Source organism: Python bivittatus, unplaced genomic scaffold (genome assembly GCF_059951505.1).
Source record: "Python bivittatus isolate LINGU-HERP-01145 unplaced genomic scaffold, Pbiv_v1 ctg000850_np1212, whole genome shotgun sequence".
Taxonomy (NCBI): domain Eukaryota; kingdom Metazoa; phylum Chordata; class Lepidosauria; order Squamata; family Pythonidae; genus Python; species Python bivittatus.
The window spans coordinates 16,951,355-16,967,914 of NW_028277112.1; the positions used below are offsets into that span (position 1 = coordinate 16,951,355).

Sequence of the window (16,560 nt, forward strand, 5' to 3'; positions counted from 1 at the left end):
GTTGTGACCCACACAATCGAAGGCTTTTGCATAGTCAATGAAGCAGAAGTAGATGTTTTTCTGGAACTCTCGTGCTTTCTTCATGATCTAGCAAATGTTGGCAATTTGATCTCTAGTTCCTCTGCCTCTTCGAAACCCAGCTTGCACATCTGGTAGTTCTCAGTTCACATACTGCTGAAGCCTAGCTTGTAGGATTTTGAGCATAACCTTGGTAGCATGTGAAATGAGTGCAATTGTGCGATAGTTTGAGCATTCTTTGGCATTGCCCTTCTTTGGAATTGGAACGTAAACTGACCTTTTCCAATCCCGTGGCCACTGTTGTGTTTTCCAAACTTGCTGGCATATTGAGTGCAGCACTTTAACACCATCATCTTTTAGTATTTTAAATAACTCAGCTGGAATATTGTCATCTCCGCTAGCTTTGTTGTTAGTAATGCTTCCTAAGGCCCACTTGACTTCACTCTCTAGGATGTCTGGCTCAAGGTCAGTGACCACACCAGCATGGACATCAGGGACCTTAAGATCTTTCTTGTAGAGTTCTTCTGTGTATTCTTGCCACCTCTTCTTAATCTCTTCTGCTTCTGTTAGGTCCCTGCCTTTTTTGTCCTTTATTATGCCCATCTTTGCACTAAACGTTCCTTTGATATCTCCAATTTTCTTGAAGAGATCTCTAGTCTTCCCCATTCTATTGTTTTCCTCAATTTCTTTGCATTGTTCATTTAAGAAGGCCTTCTTATCTCTCCTTGCTATTCTCTGGAAATCTGCATTCAGTTGCTTATATCTTTCTCTTTCACCCTTGCTTTTCGCATTCCTTCTTTCCACAGCTATTTGTAAAGCCTCATCAGACAGCCATTTTGCTTTCTTGCATTTCTTTTTCTTGCTGCCTCCTGTACAATGTTACAGACCTCCGTCCATAGTTTTTCAGGCACTCTGTGTACCAAAGCTAATCCTCTAAATCTATTCATCACCTTCACTGTGTACTCACAAGGAATACGATCTAAGTCAAACCTGAGTGGTCTAGTGGTTTTCCCTATATTCCTCAATTTAAGCCTAAATTTTCCAGTAAGAAGCTCATGATCTGAGCCACAGTCAGCTCCTGGTCTTGTTTTTGCTATCTGTATAGAGCTTCTCCATCTTCGGCTGCAAAGTATATAATCAATCTGGTTTCGGTTTTGACCATCTGGTGATGTCCATGTGTAGAGTTGTCTGTTGTGTTGTTGGAAAAGAGTGTTTGCTATGACTAGCTTGTTCTCTTGACAGAACTCTATTAGCCTTTGCCCTGCTTCATTTTGTACTCCAAGGCCAAACTTGCCTGTTATTCCAATTACGCCTTGACTTCCTACTTTAGCATTCCAATCCCCTATGATGAAAAGGACATCTTTTTTTAGTGCTAGTTCTAGAAGATGTTGTAGGTCTTCATAGAACTGGTCAACTTCAGCTTCTTCGGGATCAGTGGTTGGGGCATAGACTTGGATTACTGTGATGTTGAATGGTTTGTCTTGGATTTGCACTGAGATCATTCTGTCGTTTTTGAGGTTGTACCCCATTACTGCCTTTCCCACTCTCTTATTGACTATGAGTGCTACTCCATTTCTTCTAAGGTTTCTTGCCCACAGTAGTAGATATAATGGTCACCTGAATTAAATTCACCCATTCCCGTCCATTTCAATTTGGTGATTCCCAAGATGTCAATGTTCAATCTTGTCATCTCATGTTTGACCACATCCAGCTTGCCTTGGTTCATAGATCTTACATTCCAGGTACCTAGACATATTGTTCTTTACAGCTTCAGACCTTCTTTTCGCTTCCAGATACATCCACAGCTGAACGTCCTTTCAATTTTGGCCCAGCCACTTCATTCTTTCTGGAGCTACTTGGAATTGCCCTCCGCTCTTCCCCAGTAGCATATTGGACACCTTCTGACCTGAGGGGCTCATCTTCCAGTGTCATATATTTTAGCCTTTTGACATTGTCTATGGGTTTTTCTTGGCAAGGATACTGGAGTGGGTTGCCATTTCCTTCTCCAGTTGACCACATTTTGTTAGAACTCTCTGTCATGACCTGTCCATCTTGGGTGGCCCTGCACGGTATAGCTCATGGCTTCACTGAGTTACACAAGCCCCTTCACCACAACAAGGCAGTGATCCATGAAGGGGAAAGGGAATTTACTGAGTACAATAAAGAAGATTCACAGTTTGGTGAAGAGATTTAGGTAGGCTGTAGAGCAGGCAAATAAAGTTTCAGAGTCATGTCATTTCTGGAGAGTTTTACATTTATGGGATACAAAAAGAGTGCAGTAAAAGTATTTCCAAATGACATGATTTGTTGCACTGGTGAATGTCCCACCCAAATGGAAATGTAAAAGTATACACACATACATGCAGATGCATACAATATAGAGAAAATACTAGTTGTCAATACATTAGGAGCAATATCGTATTAAGTATATTGAACATAAAGCAATAAGCAGCATTGCCTATTAAATCACAGAAAAAAAACTGATAAAAAATGGACTCCATATAGCAAAATTGTCATATGTCTTCAAAAGACATCTTAACTCACAGTTTATTTGACTTGATCCACAATGAGTACATGCGTTGGAATATATATTCAATTTCTCCTTTGTCATCTATCCAACATGAATTTACATAGTATATTTTTATTTTGCTATATATTATATTATTTTAGGGAAAAATTTACTAGTTATCCAATTTTCTGATTATCCTCAAAAATAAGCTAGGGTGTAAATTTTGCCTAGGACCTTCTAATTAACTTTATGATTAAACAAAGATTAACACCTGGGTTTCTCCAGTTCAAATAGCTAGAACTGAGGTCTGATCCAGCATAATTTTCCTATTTTCTTTATTTATTGCACAAAATTATAGACTACCTATTTCTATAGCATCTATGGCTTAGTTTACTGGGCAGGGGTCTTGGTTGCAAATTTTGAGCCCCCAACCCCAATTTGCTGGATATGATAAGGGTTGAACCATGCCTACTGCCTCCCAAAAATTATTTTCACTAACTCTCATGGGTTGGGGAAGGAATGGGGCTATGGATCTCAGCCGGCATGCTTACGTTTTATTAAATTTATGTTTATTGAACAATATTTGGAGAGGGGGTCAGAAAAGTTACCAAAAAGAAGATAAGAATGAACTTGTTCAGTGGTGTCAAATCCTGTTTCCCAAATACTTACCAACTGCTGCTTCTGATCTCACTTCTGACACAAACATTGTTGTGGAACAATGATTCAGGGCCCAGTGAATAGAGTCTAACAAAGAAAGGAAAAAAATTAGCTATGATATTGTAGGACCTTGCCTGCAAGACAGATGACAAGGTTAAAATTTATAGGTTCAAAGGAAGCATGACATAATACATCTGTTTAACTATTTCTACCTCCCACATTAGATAGATAGATAGATAGATAGATAGATAGATAGATAGATAGATAGATAGATAGACAGACAGACAGACAGACAGACAGACAGACAGACAGACAGACCGACAGACAGACAGACAGACAGACAGACAGACAGAGATACATATGACATATATTGCCAAATTCTCCTGTACTCTCCCAACAAAATCTCACATTTTGGAAGAGCTTACAAGAGTTTAGTGTTCTTTCATGAAATTTTACAAGTTCTCACAAAAGTTCATAGAAATCTCAGAGATTTTGAGAACTTACTAGATATTTTTTTATGAGTAGGTGCCCATATTATTCTTCAGAGTAGCCTTTTGGCATTTGCAATATAATCCAGGTCCTTGACCCCAGACTGAGCCAATTGTATCTGACTCACATGGGAAGTCCAATTGCCTAAGGCAGTGTTTCTCAATCCTGGCAACTTTAAGAAGAGTGGACTTCAATTCCCAGAATTCCCTAGCCAGCATGGGAATTGGTCCACAATTATTAAAGTTGCCAAGATTGAAAAACACTGGCCTAAGGGAACACTATATCCTTTGAATGCAAAAGATAAAAAGCTATTTAATCCTTGGCAACCTCAGTTAGAACCTGGAAAAATTGTTATCTGAAATGCTGCATAGCTGAGGCTAAGACAACATCTAGCTCAAAGGAACTCACTACAAAGTAGCTTCCTATGTTCCATCTTATGAGATAACCCAAGCTACTATTTTCTAATTGAATAGCTTTGGACTGGGGCAGGATTGTGCCTTAAATCTAGACTATGATTTGATCCTGCATGTCATTTTAAAAACAAAGCAGAGAGCAACCCAAATTTTCAATGGTAGGGTTGGAGCTATTCTTCTCTGAAGTTAATAGATGTTTTTTGTATCAAATCAGTCAGCTGCTTTACTCTTACTTATGAAAGAATCTTTCTCACAATATAAAATATACGTTTTTTTCCTTAATCCACCATTTCCAAAGACTTTTTAAAAATCAATATTTTAATAAAAAACAGCTGAAGTTGTAAGCAATTAAAGAAATGCTTTAAACGCAAAATAAACAGGGAGTCTAAATGCTTAGTAAAAGTACAAAGCCAATAGCAAGGAAACGATAGCAATTAGAAGCAAAACAAAGCAAAACAAAAGAAGGCAGGTAATGTAGCCTCCTCTCGGCAATACTTTGATACTTTCTGTATAAATAGGGAGACAAAAATCTAGAAGAAGGAAGGAAAAGGTAAATCTTTTTCCAAATGAACAGGATGAAAAGCTTCTAAAGGGAGTTATCAGGCCATCCTGGGCCATAGTGTTCGCTGATTTGGAAGTGTAATCTCGGATTTGTATAGAGTTAGCATTAGTTTTAAGGTATGGATATTTCCATACCTTAAGACTTAATAAACAGAGAGTTGTGCTATTATCTGCAAAACTGAGATCTGTGTGTGGTGGCATTGTCTCTGTAGCCTTAATGGCCAATGACATGGCTGGGCTAAGGGCCAGTTCATCAACTGATCTCAGGCCTATGTAATCAATTGGTTGAAAACTGAATTAGAGGGAAAATTAAATAAAAAGAGGAACAACAGGAACAGACCCCCAGTGCAGATCAACAAATAATTTAGAAGAATGAAATTCTGAGGCAGAAATAAGAAATCCTTCATAAAAAGAAACTGGAGTTATAATATCAGGTGGGAGGCATGAAGCACTGGCATGAAGACAGCAAGCTGAGCCAGAATCCTGAGAAAACACTGCAGACAATTCTGTGAAAAAAGAGCTATTTGTGTTCTTTGAAAAATAAATCTACATACCAAATGTCTAGTGTGAATCCATAGCATATTTGTGAAAATAAGCCTTCCAAAGAATGGAGATCAGAAGGAAACAGTTTGGCTTTTGGAGGAGGAATTTTGTGGGGAATTTCAGTGTTACAAAGGAGAAATCAGGTTTGGGGACAGATTCAAGGGGAAAAAAAGGTTTCTTTTTTCCCCTTTCAAAAATGGGAAATAAGCCATTGTTTCTCCATTCCAAGAGTCCTACTTTTCCTCCAGACCATTTCTGTCCCTCATAGGCTCTAGAAGTCTACAAATGAGTCTGAAATTTCATTTGAGACAGTGTAACTCAGGGCAGACCCTGGGACTTGACTCTTTCCTCTTTTTCCCCTTTTTACCATCTTGTCTGGCGAAGAGTTCTTCCAAACTTGAACGTGAACTTTATCAGCTGGAGAATGAGGTAAGCAATATTTAAATCAGGAGTGTTTTTTTGCAGGGAAGGCTGCACATTATTCACTTTTAGGTGTTTAGCCTCCCTGAACTTCAGGGAGCATTGCCATGCTATGGCAGTATTCCCAAGAAGAGCAGAATGATCAGTCCCATTTATTTTTCCTTTTCTATTTTCAACATTTGTATGTGTTCAAAGGATAGTTAGTTAAGCCTAGCAGAGTTTTAACCCAGATATTTTACCTTCTTTTTTAAGGGTGGAAACTCATATTTGGGATATAAGCAGAGGGATAAAAGGGAGTGAGGGCCCTGAGGCCTTGCATCTTGCTGCAATCGATAAAAAAACCAGAAAAGCTATAGTGAGAAAAGGCCAGGCTATTTCAGCTCCTGCTACCTTAGCAGCTTTAAAGCTAAAATGCATATCTTCTCGTTTCAACCTGGCATTAAACAGCATATTGTCTAGCTGCCATATGATAAGTAGCAGAGATGTAATAGGAAATGTGAAATCATTTTTCAAAAAAATGTATTGAAAAAGTTTACTTTTAACTTCTCCCATTCCCTCTCCCCACTGTTTTGAGAAGGTCTGCTTTTAGCTTTGGTGTTTAGTCTGTTTTGTGCTGTTGTTTGCATTGTTGCATTGTTTTTAAAACATGTTGGAATATGTTTATTTTATATACTAGTATTGTATTCATACTACAGTAGAATATAACCAGCACTGAAATATCATAAATATAGCATAGTCTGTAAGGTTCCCAAAGCTTCTGAGCATCAGTTTTCTGGCACTAACGGATGAATATACTGTAGAAAAACAACAACAAAGATAAAAGTCTGGAATGCTCAGTAGAATGCCACAATCATTAACTCACTCACTTTCCATTTGCATTATCATCATCACATCAATTTTAGGAAAAAATTATGTTACATAATGTGCCGCTGGGCCATGCATTCCTTATTAAACTGTTTGCCATAAAACAGAGCTTCTATATGAATGGATTTCAAAGCCTTTCATCTTCTGGTGAAGGAATGTTTATCTGAGCAGAAATTCTAGCCAGAAATACAAACCTTGAGCATCCTTGTAAATATTATTGCAGGGTTTTTTGGTAGTCAAAGACTGGCTAGATGTCAGACCCAGGGTGTGAGCTGCTATAGGTAGAATTCCAAAGGAGAAGGGAAGTGAAAATGTTCTTCTCCTTCCTTTTGATAAACATCCATGAGGCTTTTTTCACAGTTGTGGTGGGGTTCGGCACTACATTTATCAGACAAAGGGTGGTTTTTCTGGAAGATTATAAATGAAATGCTTCAGAAGGGGAAATGAACATTCATAGGTCTAGAAAGTGGCCTTCAAGCAGCTTCTTCATTTATTTCTCCTTCTCTTTTTTAAGTCCTCAGACTTAAAAATTACATAAGAACAGAGAATGGAATATCAACAATATATAATGCTACTTTTTATTTTGAAGTCACCCCAACTGTGGGGCGGGGAGGAAGCCTTAACCAAGAGAAGTTTTGCTTTCTCATTCTTAGCCTTGGCCTCCTGCTCTGCTGTTTTGAATTTTCCAAAATTCCAAGATTGGTCAGATTTTGTTCTAGGAAATAGTTCTGATTATGCTAAAGCTCTCAGTGCTTACGTTAATGGGCGTGTCTATCCTGATAATTGGCCAGATCATGCATCTTCTTTAATTATTTGTGCTAAATCCTAAAGCAGTGTTCTGAGTTTGGCTCATGCTTGCAGAATCTCATGGGAAACATTAGATAAGTCAGTTTTTGGATTGCATTGTTTTCATATGCATTTGCTTACCAGATTGACACCAAAAGCAGTTGCTTGAATGGGAAATCTTGCATTATAATCAACTCCATATTTCTTTATTTCTCTCCTTGTATTTTCCGTTTGACACATACTGGCCAGCCCTGGATTTGATGCTTGTATGTCTGTTACATTCTTACCATTTTCTCTCTTCCTTTTCCTTATTTTCCTGCTTGCAATTTTTCTGCTGATTGTTACTTCTTTTCATTTCAGTGGGCTGGTTAATGATATACATTTTCACACAGTTTCTTTTCACTCAAACTCTCTCTGACTAGAATTACCAATTGCCCAATTCATGGGACCCTAAGAAACTCTTGAGGGCTGCCTACATCGGGACCGCACAAGTGGGATTCTCTAACTGAGGTGCTGGGGGGAGGGGTGTTAACCTCTGAAATTATGTAGACTTGGACAAATAAGTGGTTGGAAGCAGGACAAAAAGCAAATTTGATTTAAATTAAATTAATTAAATACATTTATCTGATTATTCTCCAGATATTTAATAATTTCTCCTTTCTGTTAGACTGGACTATCTGGACTATAGCCAAAGATTTTATACACTCCCTGATTTTTGGAGGCCATTATATACACTCCTCAGTCATGGCTGGCTGGGGAATTCTGGGAATTGAAGTCTACCCATCTTAAAGCTGCTGAGGTTGCTTTAAGGAATATTATGTAACCATTGTGAGTAATATCCATGGAAAGCCTTATATTCTGCATTTTATATAATCCTGCTAAAAGTTATCTAGGTTTGTGGCCATGAGTTCATCTAGAGGAGGCAAAACACAGTTTGAATACACACTATATGAAGTAATGGTTCTTGCTTGCCCAATCCCCCTCAGTTCTGTTTTATTAGATAACTTCAGGATTTAGAGGAAGAAAACTTTCTATTTTCTTTAGATATAGAATGTTCCTTCCTTCTCTCCCCCCATCTCTCTACACTTTTTTTTTCTAAACCAGAATCTCAATATTTGTTATCGCCTTTCCTCACACTCCAGAACTCTAATCATTTGATTCATCTTTTATGCACATTTTTCAGTTCCACATATGCCTTTTAAAGTGAATTGGAACACAGCATTCTCTTAGGTGTAGAGATGTCTCCCAGCAGGGTCTTACATAGACAGGGATATTTCAGGGTACCAAAACTGACTAGGACCTATTGTTACTTTTAATAGACTGTTGCTGTGGAATTTTATTAATTATTACACTTCTGTGTCCCTCATTCTCTGAAGATTTTAGAATAGCTGATCTTGCATAGAGCCCCAGGCAGTTCTAACCACCGGACCAGATTCCATCTGCTTTAGCTTTAAGATTAGGGGTGTCCAGTCCATTCTTCAGTTGTAACCATATGTCCGCTATAGTTGGGACTAATAAACGTGGCTAATCGTTAGAATGATGGAGTGATAATACAATAACATCTTGAGATGTGGAATGACAGAAAATATGCTACAACAAAATCCAATACATTTCTAACCAGAAGTCCCAATGCATATAATGGTGCTTATTCCCAGGCAAATGCATCTGAGCTATATTTCCATTTACATGGAAGTAATTTTTAAAGAAATCAGTGGGAATGTCTCACTAGCTATGTACAAGTATATATGCATAGCTATGTCAGTATAACTGTATTTATCACAGTAGCGATTTAGGCAAGGCACTGGTAACCAAAGTTTAACCAGATCTTGAGTAGTGTATAGATTAACTCGCATCTTCCCTGCCAGTAACTGCTGAGCAGGGATGCCCACCTCTTACTTTCAGAACCTGGCCATAGAACAGAGTTATATTGTGCCAAACTCTGCCTTCTAGCTTCACAAAAGATTTCTTCCATTGCAAAAGCAGCTTCTGTTTTAGGGATGTGTAAGATCTTCTGTCACGGAATGTTCCACCTCTGAAATGGGCTCAGAATGGCTTTTTCCTGGATCAGAATAGCATGTTTCAGGTCAAAACAGACAACCCTACCTGTTTGGAGGCTAGAATATTCCACAGTGAAATGTTTTACCCACCTCTATTCTGGTTTTTCTACCTAATTCACAGGGCCTTTACAATGCCTTTCAGTTTTCTTTTACTGGTGTTTGTAAGCTTTGTTTATTGTTCTCAGGTGGTGGAAGATTTTATTTTCATTGCTGTTTTAGTTACATAAATCTTCATTACGCTGCAGTTTTGTAGCTGATCATATTTCCTGATCTCAAAAAAGCTCATGAAAGCAGTTTCCTCCTAATGTATTTTTCCTTTGGGATTTAAGGGAAAAATGGGAAGTCAAGGAGGCAGGAGACCACTGGAAGGGTGACTGTGCAATGAAAGACAGGACACTTTCACATACCCTTGTTTGCTCTATGAGAATTAGGGGAATTCCACCAATTTTTCCATCCCCTTTGAAAAAAAAACAAAAATACCTTGATGCAGTATATTTTTCACAACACTGAATGAGAATTGTTGAAAAGGGTGTGGAAGCAATTTTCAGCATAACACCACAAGTTACTTAAGGATAATACAGTTGCCTGTAAAAGTTTAGGCATTCCTAGTCAAATTGCATGTTTCAGTGCAATTCTAAATGAGCTAAGCTATGTGGTACAAAGTTAAACATGACATATCCCTGCAAATGTGAATGTATGCCTACTATTTCTATGCAGTGCTTTAGAATCAAAATAAGAAAAAAGTAAATATAACAGATACAAAACTTTGGGTACTCTTTCGGGCCATACTTTGTTAACACCTACTGTGGCAGAAATAACACTTCTGATAGCTAGCTAACAGTTTTTCTATTCTTACTTTTGGAATTTTTCCCCTATGTTTCCTTGCAGAAAGAAGTCTTCTTTATCATAAATATTTTATTATTTATTTGTTTAATTCAATTTAGGCACCACCTAACTCCAACTGACTCTGGCAGTTAACAAATAATAACATAACAACCAATACAAACAAAAACCAAGAAGGGATTCAGTCACAAGAGAAAAACAACCAACATATCCAACAAGAGACCCCATCCATTTCACCCCAAGGGGGAACAACCAGGTCCTCAAGGTCTTATAGAATACCAACAGGGTGGGAGCCACTTGGATTTCAGGGGGGGTTCATTCCAAAGGAAAGGTGCCATGACAGAGTAGGTGTTCTTCGTGGGTCCTGTTAGATGACATTTAATTGATTTTTAGATAACCTTGTATGCATTGCCTTTTTGAGATTTCCTCACAGATTTTCAATAATATTTCAAGTCTGGGAACTATTAAACCCATTCCAAAACCAATATCTTTTCCTGTAAGTTCTTCATGGTTGATTTGGAGGTATGTTTCAGATTGCCTTGCTGAAATATCCAGCCTCTTTTCAGCTTTTTCACTAACTGTGAGTCATTAGGTTCTAGGATATGTTGATATTTCTTTGAGTTGATTCTCCCATCCACCCACACAATTTCCTGTGCTACTGGCTGCCTCACAACCCCGATGCATAATAAAACCACCCCCATGCTTAATGGTTGTCAAGGTGTTTCTTAACAATGTTTCTTCCAGTTGAAATTGCTAGCTGGCAGGATTTAGAGGTATGGTTTTTTTTGGTTAAGGTTTACCCTGCTTTGTAACAGTGACTTATCTTAACTTTCAATTGCTCAGACAGCTGTTTAGAGGAGCCCATGATTGTTGTAAAAGTAGACAGAAAAACAATCACAACCTTAGAAGTTAGAAGGGTCAGAGTATTTGTTCAACTGTGAAATTGTCTTCACCTGGCTAATTGTAGTCCTAATGAATCAATTGCCTTTTGGGGTCTTATTAACAACTTTACAATTAAAAAAAAAAGACAAGGGAAAAAATAGCATTAAATCGATTGGAAGTATGTCCACATTTCTGTATCTGCCATATTCACTTTTTCTTATTTTGAACCTGTTAACAACTGCACACAAATAGTAAATATGCAATTTTGCAGAAGGACATGGTGCTTAACTTTGTATTTTGTAGGGGTTGTGCCATTTTTCACTCACCTAGAATTTCATTCAAACTTACAATTTGATTGGGGTGCCTACATTTTTGTATGCAACTATGTAATGTTATTATTGAAATAGATTTAAAAATACACTGAAGCTTATAGAACATAAATCCTACCTTGCCTTTAACAATCCATGCAAAGTGATTAATTGTTCCAGTACAGGTAGCCCTGACTTAACGATGCTAACTGGGACCAGAAACTCCATCATTAAGCAATGCAGTCATAAGTAAAAAAAAAAAAATGTGACTGTGCCGCTTAGCAATGGCAGTTCTGGCAGTCCCGATTGCTGTTGTTAAGCAAGGATCATGTGGGTCTTTAAGCAAGGACCTCACATGACCATGACTTCCAACTTCCTGCTGGCTTTCCCATGGTCTTTGCTTGTCAGAAGCCAATAGGGAAGGTTGCAAATTGTGATCATGTGACCATGGGGACGGTGCATTGGCCATAAATTTGAGGACTTCCACTTCTTAGTGCTATTGTAAGTTTGATCGGTTGCTGAATGAGTGGTTGTTAAATGAGGACCATTTGTATTGAGGTACATTGGACATCAATCTTCAACTTTCCAAAATGTTGCAAATCAGAATACTCAACAACTTCTGAAAAGTTGGTGAAACCAGAGAAAATTCTATGGCTATAATGAAAGCCAATTTTGAATGCAAAAATGTTTGAACTATGTTCTCTCCTTTTTTAACAGATATACCTTGATACAATTAAGAATGCAACAATATAAGGAGATTCTATATAACCTTAAGTTGTATCTTTGTGGCATGGACACAACAGAAGATATTCCTCATTATCTTGTACTTTATCTTATCTCTTTGGCAGATACTATTAAACATGAAAGGGAAACATAGCAGGTCTGACTCCCCCAAAACGTGTTTTCTGTTTAATAGTTAACGGCTGTGAAAGGATTTGTTTAGGCAGCTGTCCAAAGTTGACCCAAATTTATGACTGATGCCAGTAACTGAATACGGTATCTTACAGAGATGTTTTAGAAAATGTAATTCTTTTGATATGTATACTTATTTATTTTTTCTCTTTCATTCACTCCAACATGCAAAATTATCTGGTTGTACTTTTTGGTTTTATTATTATCATCAGTAACAATACCAATTATTTTAATGTTATGATTTATGATTAAAACCATAAAATGGTAGGCTTTGTTTCACAAAAGTGTCAAACTGCCATACCTTTTATGGGGGGGGGTATATGCAAAATCATGATCCATTTGAAAGGTTCCTATGTTTCTTTCTGTTTTATTTGGGGGGGGGGGGGTTGCATCACATTATCATCATCATCTGGAGGACAGAAAAGTATCATAATCACCATATATACAAGTACTGTTGATGCTAATTTGCCAACTTTTTAAAGACATGTTTTACTAGTGCAGTGATGAATAAGATAAATGAACCTATCCCAGTTCAGCAAACTTCTTTCTGCAGTGTGTATTTTTCTAAATGCTTCCCATTTGTCCTCCTGCTCAAAACAAATCATAAGTACCTGGTTTTTTGACATTTCAAGCCAAGTAATGGACAATCACATTTAAAGGAATAAGTGCTTACCACTAAATAATTTATTGAGGGGATGAGGAAATATTAATATTTTTTCCACTAGCCACTCAAGTGAATTGGATCTTTCCTTTCACACCTACCCAGGTCAACAGTTATGTCACACCCAGTGCTCTAAATAGAACATAGTGGGGTTCACAACAGGAAAAGTTGCAATATTCCTACTAGTGCAGAGAGAAGATTGAAATTATATCTGTAGCTTACAGTACAAAAGCAATTATTTATTCTTACTAGCACCTGATTGGAAACAGCCTCAGCATATAATAACTTTAAAAGACAAGCATCAGACCAAACACATTTTTGAGTTCTTAGTGTTAAGCTTGTACCATATTTATGAACAAATAATATTTTATCCTCAATCCAAAATTAAATCATTACATTAACAATACAGCATTCACCTGCAAACATTCAAAACCCATTAGGCCAGACTAAATGGGAAACAGATCTGCCCTTTACAGTATTTCAAACACTGTTGATATTCCACTCTGCGTGTGTGCAATATTGATTGCCTGAATAATGAAGAGCCTTTCCCTCTTTGGAAAATTCACCAAGGATCATACTGATTCTTTGCTTCCAGGGATAGTTCTAAACCATACCCTACGAAAGAACAAAGCAAATACATTATCCTGGGACAGCAAGAAAGAAACATTAAATATTAAATTAAATATACAAGAGGGAAATAAAAATCATAATGTATGCAAAAATAATGTAGTGCTGCCTTCAAAACAATCTGAAACAACTGGCAGAACTTTCCTGGCATAAATACTGGGAAAGACAGATAAATAGCCTATATTCAACAGTGGAACTTAAATATATTTCATTTTTAAGGGTGTATTATTTAGGATATGCCTAAACTAGGGGATTATGTTACAGTTGCCAAGTGACACTACCCTCGAGGCAGCCTGGCTGTTTTTAAACCTTTAATAACAGGGTTATCTGCACAAAACCTGAAATTGAAGCTTTTCCTGTACCTTTTGCTAAAGTCAGCTATAATGCATATCTAAGAAAAATGTAACCCAGCTCAAGTCCTGCATTACATCATGTTATACATTTTACTTGAGCATCTGCTCACCCTGTAGTCAGGATCTGGGGTAGTAGGTGTTATGCTAGGGGTACATAACTGCTAGGTCTACTATAAACTACTATATCTAGATTGCAAAAATCCAGATGATCACTAGAGGGCAGCAAAGAAGTGCATAAAGCTATTTTTGCTGCACAGATATGGTATCCAAATTACCATGATCGTTTTATTTTCCTATAAGGAATGTAATGATTAAGTTAGGAATAGGCTTGTTACAACCATAATCTTGACAGCGTCTGGCTTTGTCTTTTTGTTGATGTGTTTATATAGAATGGATGTCATCTCAGTGAATATTGCTGTGTGAAAGATCATGATCTCACAGTGACTCTTCTGAAAGAATGAGAGAGAGCCAGGAAAGGCCTTGCAAAATCGTGTGGGCCAGGATACAGCCAAACAAGCAGGAAAAGCTCATTCTTGCTACTGGAATGCAGGATAATGCTCTGGATCCTGATTGGGGAATTCTCCAAACACCCTCAAAGTCCATGAGAGCAGTGGTGACAAAGAATCAAGAACTGGAGGGTGAAAAACAGAGACTTGAGAAATTACAGAGAAAGGCTCCTTTCCGGAAACACTGCCACTCATGGGGAAGTTGGTACTCTGAACTGAGCCAATACAATCCAGCTGGTCATTCATTACATTTATAACCCAATTTTCCTTCAGGAGTGCAAGGCAGCATACCTAGTGCTCATTTCTCCTATTTTTCCCCACAGCAACAACCTAGAGAGGTGGGCTGAGCTGAGAGAAGGTGACTGGCTCAAAGCCTCCTCAGTGCTGAGGCTGGGCTAGTGTCTGGGCCTCCCTGCTCCTAATCCAGGACCTTAATCACTCTGCCACTCTGGCGGCTTGACACCTGAGATATAAAGCTGGCCAGCTTGAGATGATTCAAGGCTGGACACCATGTCTTTCCCCATGGCCTGTTCTTGGAATGCTTGCCACAATCTCTTGCTATTTTATTGAACCCTTTTAATTTGCTTTTTCGGCTGCTTCCTGGACTATTGATAGATCTTGCCTGTGCTTTGTTGCCAGCTGGTTGTTGTCTAGTTTAGAAGAAAAAGTTAGCAAGTTCAGTCTTCCCTCCAAGTACAGTGACTCTCTCTGTGGGAACAAGCCATGAAAGCATTCAACCGCTATTAAATATTTAAATCCCAGACTGCAAGCAGAGTTTCTTTAAGGCAAAAGCCATAGTGAAACTATAATAATCAGACAGCAATATTGGAATGCTCGGTAAACTCATTAAGAACCTGAAGTTAACACCTTAGGCTAATAATGGAAAGTTTTGGTAGAACCTAATAAAAGAATATGGCCCCCCAAAGTCTTAATATGTTGTTGCAAAACAAATCAAGGCTCTGTTTAGTTTCTGTACCTGCCATGTTTCTCCTTTGCTTCACAGTTGCAACATTTCCTGCTGTGTGATCTCACTTCACTCACATTCATTTAGCATCTTTTCCTAAGTGATTCTCCCATCAATGGTAATTATACTTCTAGATGAATATGATGACATTAATCTTAAAAATTATATTAAGTTAAAAGAATGATTAAAGTAAAAGAAAACTTTATTATTTTGCAAAATCCAAGTCAGTATAGAATTTCACAGCCTAAGTATCCACACGGGGAACAGATACAAATTATGAAGAAAGTAAAAAAGCCTCAGAAGTAAAAAAAGGAATAAGAACTTACAGGAAGGCAAAATTTCACTATCGTACCCTATGCTATTAATGTCAGTTGAAATTTAATCTGTTATGCAGATTTAGTATATTCTGTTTCAAATTGCCTTCTGATTTTGGCTTTGCTAAATATTGATTAATAGGTCTTGGAAGGATTACTTAGAATACAGGTAGGTCCTTTGAAGACTTCTGTTTGATCTTCTTCCTCTAAAAACTTCATAATGTAATTTAGTGCATCTCTATCCAAATGTAAGCTCCTTTTTCTTCAAAGAACTTGAACATAGGAAACTCCATAGGACTGCGGCATTTAACATAGCCACAGCTGGTCTGGGAGGCTTAGGTGGAATTTTGAAACATGTAATCGACATTCTTAAAAAATGGCACATGGACTTACATATTCATAAATTGGTTGCTATGTTGGGTGGGGCCAGTCCAAAGCACCCATTTACAAGAAGCGAACTAGCCTTCAAGGATGCTCTTCAGCTTCTCATTTGTATTCTAAATTGAGAGAATCTAAAAAGAAAGTCAGGTGATTCATGGAAAGAACCTATTTTCCTATTCCTACTTTAACATATTACAAGACCTTGTGGCATTTCTCAGTCTTTGTTTTCATGGAAACAGAATAAATTATCCTCAGAGAGTCTGGCTGTTGGACTGTATAGTTCAATAATGTCTACAGTACTAACTAAGTAACTTATCTTAGACAAGAAATGTGTAATATTGAACTGGGAATAGTCTATAAACAGTGCTTGTGTTCTACCACTATACTAGAGTCTTTTCCCTTGAAAATACCAGGTCAGGTTGTGTCTGCAGCTTTGCTGTCACTCATGAAAGAAAAAAGAAAGGAAAAGAAAAGAAAAGAAAAGAAAAGAAA

At 37.6% G+C, this 16,560-nt stretch overlaps 1 long non-coding RNA gene across 1 annotated transcript in view; it reads left to right on the forward strand.

Annotated features, from left to right (window-relative positions):
• LOC148213780 (uncharacterized) overlaps positions 1 to 15,587 on the forward strand; it is a 116,969-nt gene extending 101,382 nt beyond the window's left edge. Inside the window, exon 6 of the long non-coding RNA XR_015793897.1 lies at positions 14,293 to 15,587. This is a non-coding gene — a long non-coding RNA (uncharacterized LOC148213780). The remainder of the gene's footprint in view (positions 1 to 14,292) is intronic.
• The last annotated feature ends 973 nt before the right edge of the window (positions 15,588 to 16,560 follow it).